Raw genomic sequence first — 10,550 nt, 5'->3', positions numbered from 1 at the left:
CTGATGTGCTAAGCCCATCGTTCCAGTATGTAGCGGCAGAAGTGGCAGAACAAAATAGGAGTGGCTACAGAAGTGGTAGGAGTGGCAGGAGCGGTTGCAGAAGTGCAAATGTTGTAGTGGTGGCAACGGCGATACCGGACAACGAGTTTCAATTTTACTGCGCTAAGAGGTGCACCTCTAGGAGCAGACCTTTATTTAAAAAAAAATGCTGTAGCTTTGAAAATATTGCAGCAAGTACTTATATCATCAGATAAATTTAGCAGATTATTTTTTTTTTAATTGATATACTCAGCCCTTTTCTTCCTTTACCGACCGATGAAAAAATAAGAGCAAATAAGCGGAACATTTCATTGCAAATTTTGTTAAACCTATATTTTAATGAACTTTTTTGATTTCAACCCGGTAACAATATTTCCACCCACAAAAATAAAAAAATAATTTTTTTTTTCGCCGCGCTTGAAATATTATTTCAATGTGTTGCTTAACCAATACTAAAGGTCCTCACTAGAACCAAAATACACATACGTGAAGCAGATTTGAGAATTGAAACGTGCACTAAAAGATGACATTTAAAAAAACATGCTTAAATGCACATACCTTTTCAAAATTAATCTTGAGTCGAAAAAATTTTTGGTGGAAAATGCTTATGCCAATATTGGGGTTGCGTTTTTTCATTTGAATCGCACCCACTTGAATATGACCGAACCGTCATTGGGCCTATATATTGTCTATAATGACAACGTATTATGACGAACGTTAATTTATTTATCACTACTCCGATATTATACAAAGCTTATTCCATTTGATACTGTAAAATATGTCTCCCCGTAGCGAATATCTCACATTCGATAATTGTTTCATCAGGATAATATGGGAGAACGCATGATCATTCCCCACTCAGATACACGTCTGTTATGGCCCTCGATTAAAAAAAAAAAAAGAATTACCACTTTCAACATAAACGCACAAACCGGGGAGCTTCTCCACTAATAAATTACCAATTTTCCGCTCGGCATGTAAATATTCATAATAATAGGTGAACATTTCAATAATTAATTTGGGAACGTGCGTGACGTTGTGGTTAACGTACCTGCGATGTCACAGGTTCGAATCCAAACACCAAGTTGTCACGATCGAGGCTGCCAAAAAGACTACAATTATTTGAAATAATGAAACAATTAATTCTGTATATGTTTGAAAAGCGGCGCGTTTTACTTACAGATACACATCATATCTCACACAGGATTTCGTCTCATCATCATTACCTGTTTGCAATGTGACTTGCTCGTGGAGCAAGCTGTTATAATTATGGATTGTGTGATTGTAGTTTTACCACCTGGAAAACGAAAAAAAAATGGAAAAAAACATGAAAATATCTCTCAATGGGAACGAGCTGTCAGAGATTCAATTTAATTTGTAACCACAATCACGAAGCAAGTAATTGCGCACTCGTGGTTGGAAAAATTGGAGCCGTAAAACCGACAAAGGGTCCATCGGCGAAAGATGGGAACGCTTCGAACACTGCGAAATGAAAATCTGATTTTCCATTTCATTGGATTGGAAATCATAAAGTGATTTATGCATATTTTCGGCAGCCGGCATTAATTGGCATATTTGTACAGTTGTAATTACTCACATGCATTATTCGTATGTTTCGATGCAAAGGAATGATGAATCTGATGAAGTTTTCACATTTGTTTCCCTTCAGTAATTAATTACATCTGCCGCTGGGTATAACGTCGATGAGATGCTCCCTGAAAAGTGTTTTTTTTAAATAATTTTGAGCAAATCTCATTTTCGAATCCCTTTGATGAAAATTTGTCTCCGATGAACTCGCCGATTCAAGTTAAAATGTAATTTACAAAATAACTGCGTGAACTCAAACATAATTATGAACACAAACAAGATGAACCACTTAAACAAAAATGCAAACGCGACCATCAAACGCTTTGGCAATCTTTCAAATCTACGTTCTAATAATTCGCGAGAAGCGATCTGGATGGCGCACCCCGGAAGCACGAATAACTCTTCCGTTCTCGGGAACGTGTGAAACTTTGGATTGCTTGCGGAAAAAAAGCCACCAACTCTGGGTGAGTTTTCTTTCGCTGCGAAGAAATTTCGGGGGAAGTTCGATGGAAACGAATTCGGGTGGGACTGCGGAGGTTTTCCCAGGGCAGTGAGAAGACTGTTTTAATTGCGCGACGCGACGAAGCGACAACGCGAAGAGGAGAAGCAGAAGGTGCTTGTTTTCAGGTAGAACTAATGAATTGCCGCCGAATGAATGCAGGAAATGAGGAGCCAGAAGAACGAAATGTTTGCCCCTTCTCCCACCCAGGTTCCGCTGTCGGTCCGTCATCCGGTTGCTCAGAGAGTGGGGACAATTTGCGGCAAGAGTGTGAAACAGTGCGCCCCTGGGAAACTTTTGGGAGATAAATCATTATAATAGATTAGAGACTTTTCCGAATTATGAGAGTTCCGTTACGAGCGATAAATTATTTATTTTTCTCAGGTTCAGAGCGTTACGTACCCGGGAACACAAAGCCGCCGCCACCGAATGACTCTGCCAAAACGTTCGCCCCGAGAATGAAAGGAACCGTTTTCAAACGCAGAAGGCTTAGAAAGGATATGAGTAGATTTTAATGGCGTACCTTTATTTCTAATGAGAATAGAATGAATAGCTGGATGGATGATATAATTTTTCTTAGATTATCGGAAATTGTAAGTTGGCAAAATTAGTTGGATTAACTTTGCCGGGAGGGACGGGCGTCGTGAATAGTGGGCAGGTACATATCGCCCAACCCAAATATTATGAATGACGAGAGCGCGTTTAGGTACTTTAAATTATAGAACGTAAAATAGTTTTGCCACAGGGTACAGGGAAAGTTATATTGGATGTGGCAAAAAGGTTCACAGCGTTCTAGTGAACATTCATTTGTTTGCAATGTGGTTTCTGATTGTGAAACCAAGTTAAGTTAACTATAGGAAAACTATTTCACATACTTCTTTCGTGGATAATTTTGTTCCACAGTTCGACGGATCGTTGAAAACGTATTAGGTGTACAAGTATGACGTTACGGATTTATAATATGTGATGAATGTTGTACTGTTGGTTTTTGGCCTTGGTACCATAAACCGAGGGCAAATTGATCACGATTTTCAGAAAAATGTCAATATTTCCGGAATTTCTAATTTAATTTAATCCCAATTATATTTAAAACCAGTACTAGTGGTTAAGTCACAAAACTTTATGAGAATTTTTGTTAAACAATTCAGGACTGTGGAGTCGGAGAAAAAATTCTCGACTCCGACTCCCCACAGTTATTAGTACAGACTCTGACTCCGACTCCAACTCCTGCTGGAAAAAAAGAAATAATTCGAAACCGGGTTTTTCATTAAGATGTTTTTTTTAAATTCATTGCCACCGCACCACCACCGCAGCTTTCACTCATGAATTAACGACAAAAATCAAAAGTCATCGACCAACTTCAAAAGTATCGCGTGCAGTATTGAGTCGTGCTATTGTCTGTTGTCTTGATTTAATTATTTTTCTTGTGTTAAACTTAATTTCATTCTGATTTTATTGTTATCAATCGATCTGTAACCATAATATTTTGTTCAGTGTTGTACCATATCAACTCGTCAGATCTGACATTCGTATAAATAAGTGTACATAGTGCCGTTCGTTGTTGATTATTTACACTTCTGCTTCTACGTCCGAGCATAGTTTTGTACACTGCTGCGCCATCTGCCAAAGATTAGCTACGATTCTCAGTTGTGTGCAAATGGTCAACTTGTATACAACATATAATACATTTGCATAGTTAGAGGCCAACATCGGAATTATACAAAAAAAGATTAACGAAATTATCATGGCTAAACATTGTGCGAAGTGTTCAGAAGCAATAACAGGCATCGACGTCGTAGTCTGTCGTGGATATTGTGGCGGATTATTCCACATCAATAATTGTTCCGGAGTCACTCGAGCGATGCAATCCTACTTCACATCCCACAAAAAGAATCTATTCTGGATGTGCGACGGCTGCGCCGAGTTATTTGAAAACTCGCATTTCCGCGTGATTTCGGGTCTAGCCGATGATGAATCACCACTCCGCTCACTGACGACTGCCATTACGGAACTAAGGACCGAAATTAAAGAACTGTATTCTAAGCCTGAAGCTCAACCATCAGCAGCTACAAGTATGCAGTGGCCCGTAATCGAGCCTCGAAGAGCTACTAAACGACTTCGCGAGTTTGACACTACTGCACACGCTCCTGACTGCCGTGTAGGTAGCAAAAAACTACAGGAAAATTCGGTAACAGTTCCCACGTGCTCCAACGATATTGAACAAAAGTTCTGGCTGTACCTTTCGAGAATTCGGCCAGACGTCACTACCGAATCTGTTGCCGCCTTGGTCAAAGCCAATCTCGAAATCGACGTGGATCCTCCTGTGATGAAGCTCGTCCCTAAAGGGAAAGAAACCGGCACGCTGTCCTTCGTGTCTTTTAAAATCGGTCTTGACTGGTCAAGGACAAGGCCCTCGATCCTGCAACATGGCATGAGGGGCTAGTGTTCCGTGAATTTGAGGACTACGGTCTCCGAAAATTTCGTGTACCTGAAAATCAACAACATCGATGTTGATACGGGAAGCCAAGCCTACATCTCCAGTCACACCTTTAAACCAGACGCTGTCATCCCGGGACGCAACGATTCAAGCAATTTGGAAGCCCCTTATTCCCCCATCACAGTCGAGTCCATATCGCTAGTACCCTGCAGACGTTCCGGTCCTGTGTTTGGGTGTGGAGACGGGGACTTCCAAACTGTATACACAGGCAAGTACACGTCCGATGCTCGTATCCCGCTGATTTTAGTACCTGATAGTCCAAACGATTTCAGCCAATCGTCAGCACCATCCGATCCTCCCTCTTCATCCTCAACCTCTGGAGTCGGAATAAGAACGCGCTCCTCTGAACGTCCTATTTCCGTGCATTATCAGAATGTCAGAGGTATACGCACCAAAATAGCGCAATTACGTTTGCAGCTAACTAGTTGCGATTACGATGTCCTGGTCTTCACTGAAACTTGGCTGCGGGAGGACATTGATAGTGCTGAGATCTCGACCGACTACATATTCTATCGCTGTGTTTGGAGCCGGTTATCAAGCCAGCATTCTCGGGGAGGTGGAGCGCTATGCTAACGCAGTGTAGGACGTTGCGAACCGAGCTGCCGCAGTTGATGTTGTTGTATCGCTAGGTGACTTTAATCTACCAAATTTGCGTTGGCAATTTGATGATGATGTGAACGGTTTTATACCCACAAACGTTAACCTTGAACATGAACAGGCACTCAACGAAACAATGTTTGCTATTGGACTGCAACAAGTCAACCAATACCTGAACGCGAACGGCAGGCTTCTTGATCTAGCATTTGTGAGCCTTCCAGAGCAGTTGGACGTAATCGAACCCGACTCGCCTCTGTTGTCAGTGGACAATCACCATGCACCCTTTGTTATACTACTCGACGAGGACAGCGACGATCTAATTATTTATGCACACCGAGTTAAACGATAATCCTTCCTATGACTTCAACCTATGCAATTTCGCGCAGTTAAAAACGGTTCTGAGCGCTATCAATTGGGACTTCTTACATCCGATTTGCTGTTAGAACAACTGTTATCAGCATTCTATGACAAGCTCTATGCAGTGCTTAATGACAATGTGCCTCGCAGAAGACGTTCATTCAGATCAATATCTAGCAAACCGTGGTGGACCCCCGAACTCCGGAACCTGCGCAACATTCTTAGGAAAGCTCGTCACCACTTCTTCAATTCGAAGTCTGTAAGCGATCGGAACTATCTTCGAAATGTCGAACTGCAATACAAGACAGTGTTGTTCGACAGTTACAGCAACTACATTGCCAGAATTCAGATTAGCGTAAAACAAAACCCATCGTGCTTCTGGGATTTTGTGAAAAAAAGGCAAGCATCCACTCGAATCCCTCGTAGCGTTAACTTCAATGGTATCCAAGCCAACACAATCGCGGAAGCCGCGAACCTCTTCGCTATGTTCTTATGGAGCGTGTTTAGCAAAGAGTCACCGGTACCAAGACGCGGTTGTTTTGCTCACATTCCTGCATACAACATCGACCTGCCAGTGATCCAGTTCATCGAAAATGAAATTGTGGAAACTATCGATGCCCTGGACATCAGAAAGGGATGCGGGACGGATGGCATACCTCCCCTACTGCTGAAGAACTTCTTCTTCTTCTTCAATGGCACTAACGTTCCTAGAGGAACTTCGCCGTCTCAACGTAGTATTACTTGCGTCATTTTTATTAGTACTTAGTTGAGATTTCTATGCCAAATATCACGCCTCGAATGCATTCTGAGTGGCAAGTTCTAGAATACGCGTGATCACAGTGCAAGTCGGAGGAAATTTCTTTGACGAAAAATTCCCCCGACCAGAACGGGAATCGAACCCGAACACCCGGCATGTTAGTTATGACGCTAACCATTCGGCCAAGGGAGCACCTGCTGAAGAACTGCTCGAGGGAATTAGCGGCACCGCTTACCCTCTTGTTTAACCAGTCACTTCGTGAAATGACCTTTCCGAAAGCCTGGAAAGCTGCCTACATTGTTCCCATTCACAAGTCTGGTAACTACAAAAAAGTGGAGAATTATCGTGGCGTTACTATACTGTGTTGTATTAGTAAAGTATTTGATAGGTTGGTGAATAAAGTTTTGTACAACGTGATGACCCCCATTATTTTTGAAGGACAACACGGGTTCATGAAGCATCGCTCTACTACTACGAATCTTATGTGCTACGTCACTGCCCTGTCTCGCGAAGTAGAAGATAGACGACAAGTTGACGCAGTATACGTTGACTTCGCGAAAGTGTTCGATACGGTTCCGCATATTCTGCTCATCGAGAAAATGAAGCACATGGGATTTCCAGATTCAATCACAAATTGGATTTCCTCGTACTTGCGTTACAGAAACGCATATGTGGCGCTCAACTCAACTCGATCCCGAGTCCTTAATATTACATCTGGAGTACCGCAGGGTAGCGTACTAGGACCGATGCTATTCCTCATATTTATCAATGACTTGTACATGTTACTTTCCTCGTCTAAACTCTCTTTCGCTGAAGACCTAAAATTCTACCGTACTATCGAGACTTCCTCAGATTGTGGTGCACTCCAGGCAGATATTATCACTATGTTGGTGTGGTGTAGAGACAACGGAATGCGTGTCAACGGCAATAAGTGCAAAATTATTTCTTTCGTCCGTTGCAATAGTCTTGTTATGCATCATTACTTGATGGAATCGACAGAGTTGGAACGTGTATCGTGCATCAACGACCTTGGAGTTACTATTGATTCCAAGCTTAGATTCGATGAGCATGTGGCAGTTACGACCGCGAAAGCATTTTCCGTTATGGGCTTTATTCGACGTCACGTAGCTGAATTCACAGATATCCATGCACTCAAAGTACTATACTGTTCACTAGTTCGCAGTACGCTGGAGCACGCTGCGCCAGTCTGATCCCCTTACCACGCTGTCCACACCTTGTCGATCGAGCGGGTGCAAAGAAAGTTTTTGCGCTTCGCTCTTAGACTACTTCCATGGAATGATGCGACCTGACAGATATAAGCTCATAGGATTGGAGGCATTATCAGCCAGACGAATTACGATGCAGCGGTTACTTATTTTCGATATTCTTGGAGGTTCTATTGACTGCCCTGAATTGCTTGCACAGATCCCGCTCAACATACCTCCCAGACGTTTCCGGAACTCGCCTTTCTTTGCAGTACCATACCACAGAACAAACTACGGCTACAACAATCCGTTCGATTCTTGCCTCCGCCAATTCAATCTTATTTGTGATGTGTATGATTTAAACTTGATTAAGAACGCTTTTAGAAATAGGATAAAATGTCTATCATAGGTATAAGCAAATTACAGTCTGTACGACTAGTCGAAGACGGTGTAAATAAATAAATGAATAAATAAATAAAATCAGGTGATGACGGTTATATTTTCTTATTTCACGATTCACTTCTGTTTTGCTTCTACAATTGTTTCACAGATACAATCACACGTTTGTCTTGTATAAATGCAATGTGGATACATATGAGGTGGAGCAGTAGGCAGAGTATATTTGTATTGGTAAACAAAATATGGTGTTGTCATTATTTGCATTCAATATGGAATGTATATGGAAGAGACGAAACAATATTTAAATAACTCACAACTTGATGATGTCATGAGAAAAAAGGCTCATGAAATTTTGTAACTGATTGTTTTTTTTAATAGATAATAATTGTATTGTGATTTACTTCCATCATTTAAAGAGCAAAAACGCCCAGAGAACAGTATTATTCTCAGTCCTTGGAAATAGCAGAATTGGCAATGAAATGTTGCTTAATTGTTAACTATTTTCCTCAAATCACATACACCTGTATTGGGAGCGCTCAAAATATTATCACATCACCGCGAAAATAATGAAAATTTGTTTGTTTCTATGAAAAATACATCATAAATATGCACTATACACTGTCACATTATATGCATATTTAGTGGGAACTCCACGAAAAGATCTGTTTTTAATGGATAAAAAACTTGCCAAAAAAAAAAGAGTTTCATATGGATGTGGAAGGCAATTGAACATAAACACAAATATGAACGTCACAATGTGAAAAGTAGCTATGGCAGCGCATGCTATCACGCACACTACGTTCACAAATTCTGCCATCTGCTCTACCTAATAATCCTTCTCATGGGTATAAATGTATGAACGCATCACAACAAGACCCAAATTTTAATCAATTTTTGTCTGCAATTCGCGTCATCGAAGGTACGGTGTCGCCACCTATGAAAGTTTCGCGTGTGAGTGAAAAATATGTAAACAAACCGTTGCATATTTTCTCTGTAATTAATATACTGATTTCTCGAAAACTTGTACCGTGTTTATCTTACAATTAGTGGAAATTGTTGAAAAATAGTTTTTCTTAGCTGTTTCGATGCTCCGAACCAAAATTTATTGTCATTTAGTAGTGAAAAAAAGCCGTTGAAGTACAACCTCTGTCAATCTACCTGCGAGAGAGGTAAACCGAATTAATAAAATTTGATATAAAAATATCCGCTTAGTGTTCATAAAATACCTAAAATACAAAGATCTGGCTTCTATTCAATCAGTGCTCTAATATTTTTCAAAATATTTTCCTTAGAACGTGTGAAATATGGACGTCAAAAGCTGCGCAAATTGCCCGGAGAACATGCAAGTCGGACGAAATTTGCTTGAAGCTGACTCCGAACAATCTGCAAAATTCAAAAGCCGTATTGTTTGTGTCGTCCCCGGATGTAAGCAGAGATATCGCCCCGGAATTTCTTTTCATGCCTTCCCTCCGAAAACGGAAAAATCGCGGTATCTAGACTGGATCCAACGACTACGGCTAAAGATAGAACCTACAAAAACCTCCCGTATTTGTAGCCTCCATTTCACCGTGTCGAACTTCTACTCTCCAAGTATGAAGTGTAATACACGCCTTGAAGCAATAATATTATAATTTTTTTTTATTATTATTTTACTTTTTATAGCAACAAGCCGTGCCACTGATCGCTTAATTCTTAGGCCATCAGCAGTTCCCGACTTGAATTTGCCACAACCTCCCATCAGCGAAGCCAGGAAAAGACTTATTGAGGGCCGTACTGAATGTGCTGCAAACCGTGCCAAAGTTGGGGCAGCGATGGACCAGAGACAAGATACACCAAACCTTTCAGATCTTGCCATCGATGCTGAATGTGCAGATCATCCCGAAGTCTGTGTTCCTACAGTAGAGAAAGCAGTTCAGGTAGACACTACGGATTTGGATAAACTTAAAGTCAAGCGTATCTCAGCGATCTCCTTTGGAAGCGATGACGATCTTGTATCATGGACTGGACTTAAATCAAGAGAAATGCTCGAATCTATTGTGATTTAACTAAATTAGCATCCTAGAGGATAGTTCTTTCGATACATACTCACCATTACGAAAATTTCTGCAAAAAACGTTAAAAACGGTGCGTTTAAAAATCACATTCTTTTTGCAATTCTTTGTTGACATTCGCTTCACGCACACAAGCTGTCAAATTCAGCTTCGTTGTCGCGAATGGGTCAAGAAGTGGTGACTGAATGCAGGTTTAATAATCGTGACGTCTCTGATTCGAATCTCGATGATCATTTTTTATTCACTTTCGACTGAGTGCGTGTCAGAAAATGTAGAAATGTCTTTAAATTGATTGGTTTCATTTTACTGACATTATCCGTAAACTAAGTTATGAAATTATCTGTTCTTGTAGTCACCAAAATGTTAGAGAATCAGACGGTTTTGTTCTACGGTGTTTTGGCGAAGTATTATTCTCATTTAATTCGCATTATTAACCATGATCAGGGTTGTCAACTATAATTTTGAAAAATCAGAAAGAATGAAAATAAAAATCAGAAAGAATGAAAATAAAAATCGAAAGAATGAAAATAAAAATCAGGAGAGCCAATATAGTTGCCAGGAA

General features: G+C 40.6%; 1 long non-coding RNA gene across 1 annotated transcript; it reads left to right on the top strand.

Moving 5' to 3' along the window:
• Positions 1-8,902: 8,902 nt before the first annotated feature.
• Positions 8,903-9,705, top strand: LOC129763349 (uncharacterized). Its single transcript, XR_008740893.1, has 3 exons — positions 8,903-9,106; positions 9,230-9,527; positions 9,600-9,705. It is a non-coding gene; the product is annotated as an uncharacterized LOC129763349 (long non-coding RNA).
• The last annotated feature ends 845 nt before the right edge of the window (positions 9,706-10,550 follow it).

Source organism: Toxorhynchites rutilus, chromosome 1 (assembly GCF_029784135.1).
Source record: "Toxorhynchites rutilus septentrionalis strain SRP chromosome 1, ASM2978413v1, whole genome shotgun sequence".
Classification (NCBI taxonomy): Eukaryota; Metazoa; Arthropoda; class Insecta; order Diptera; family Culicidae; genus Toxorhynchites; species Toxorhynchites rutilus.
Note: the sequence above shows the minus strand (reverse complement) of the source record. Positions and strands in the feature narration are given on the sequence as shown.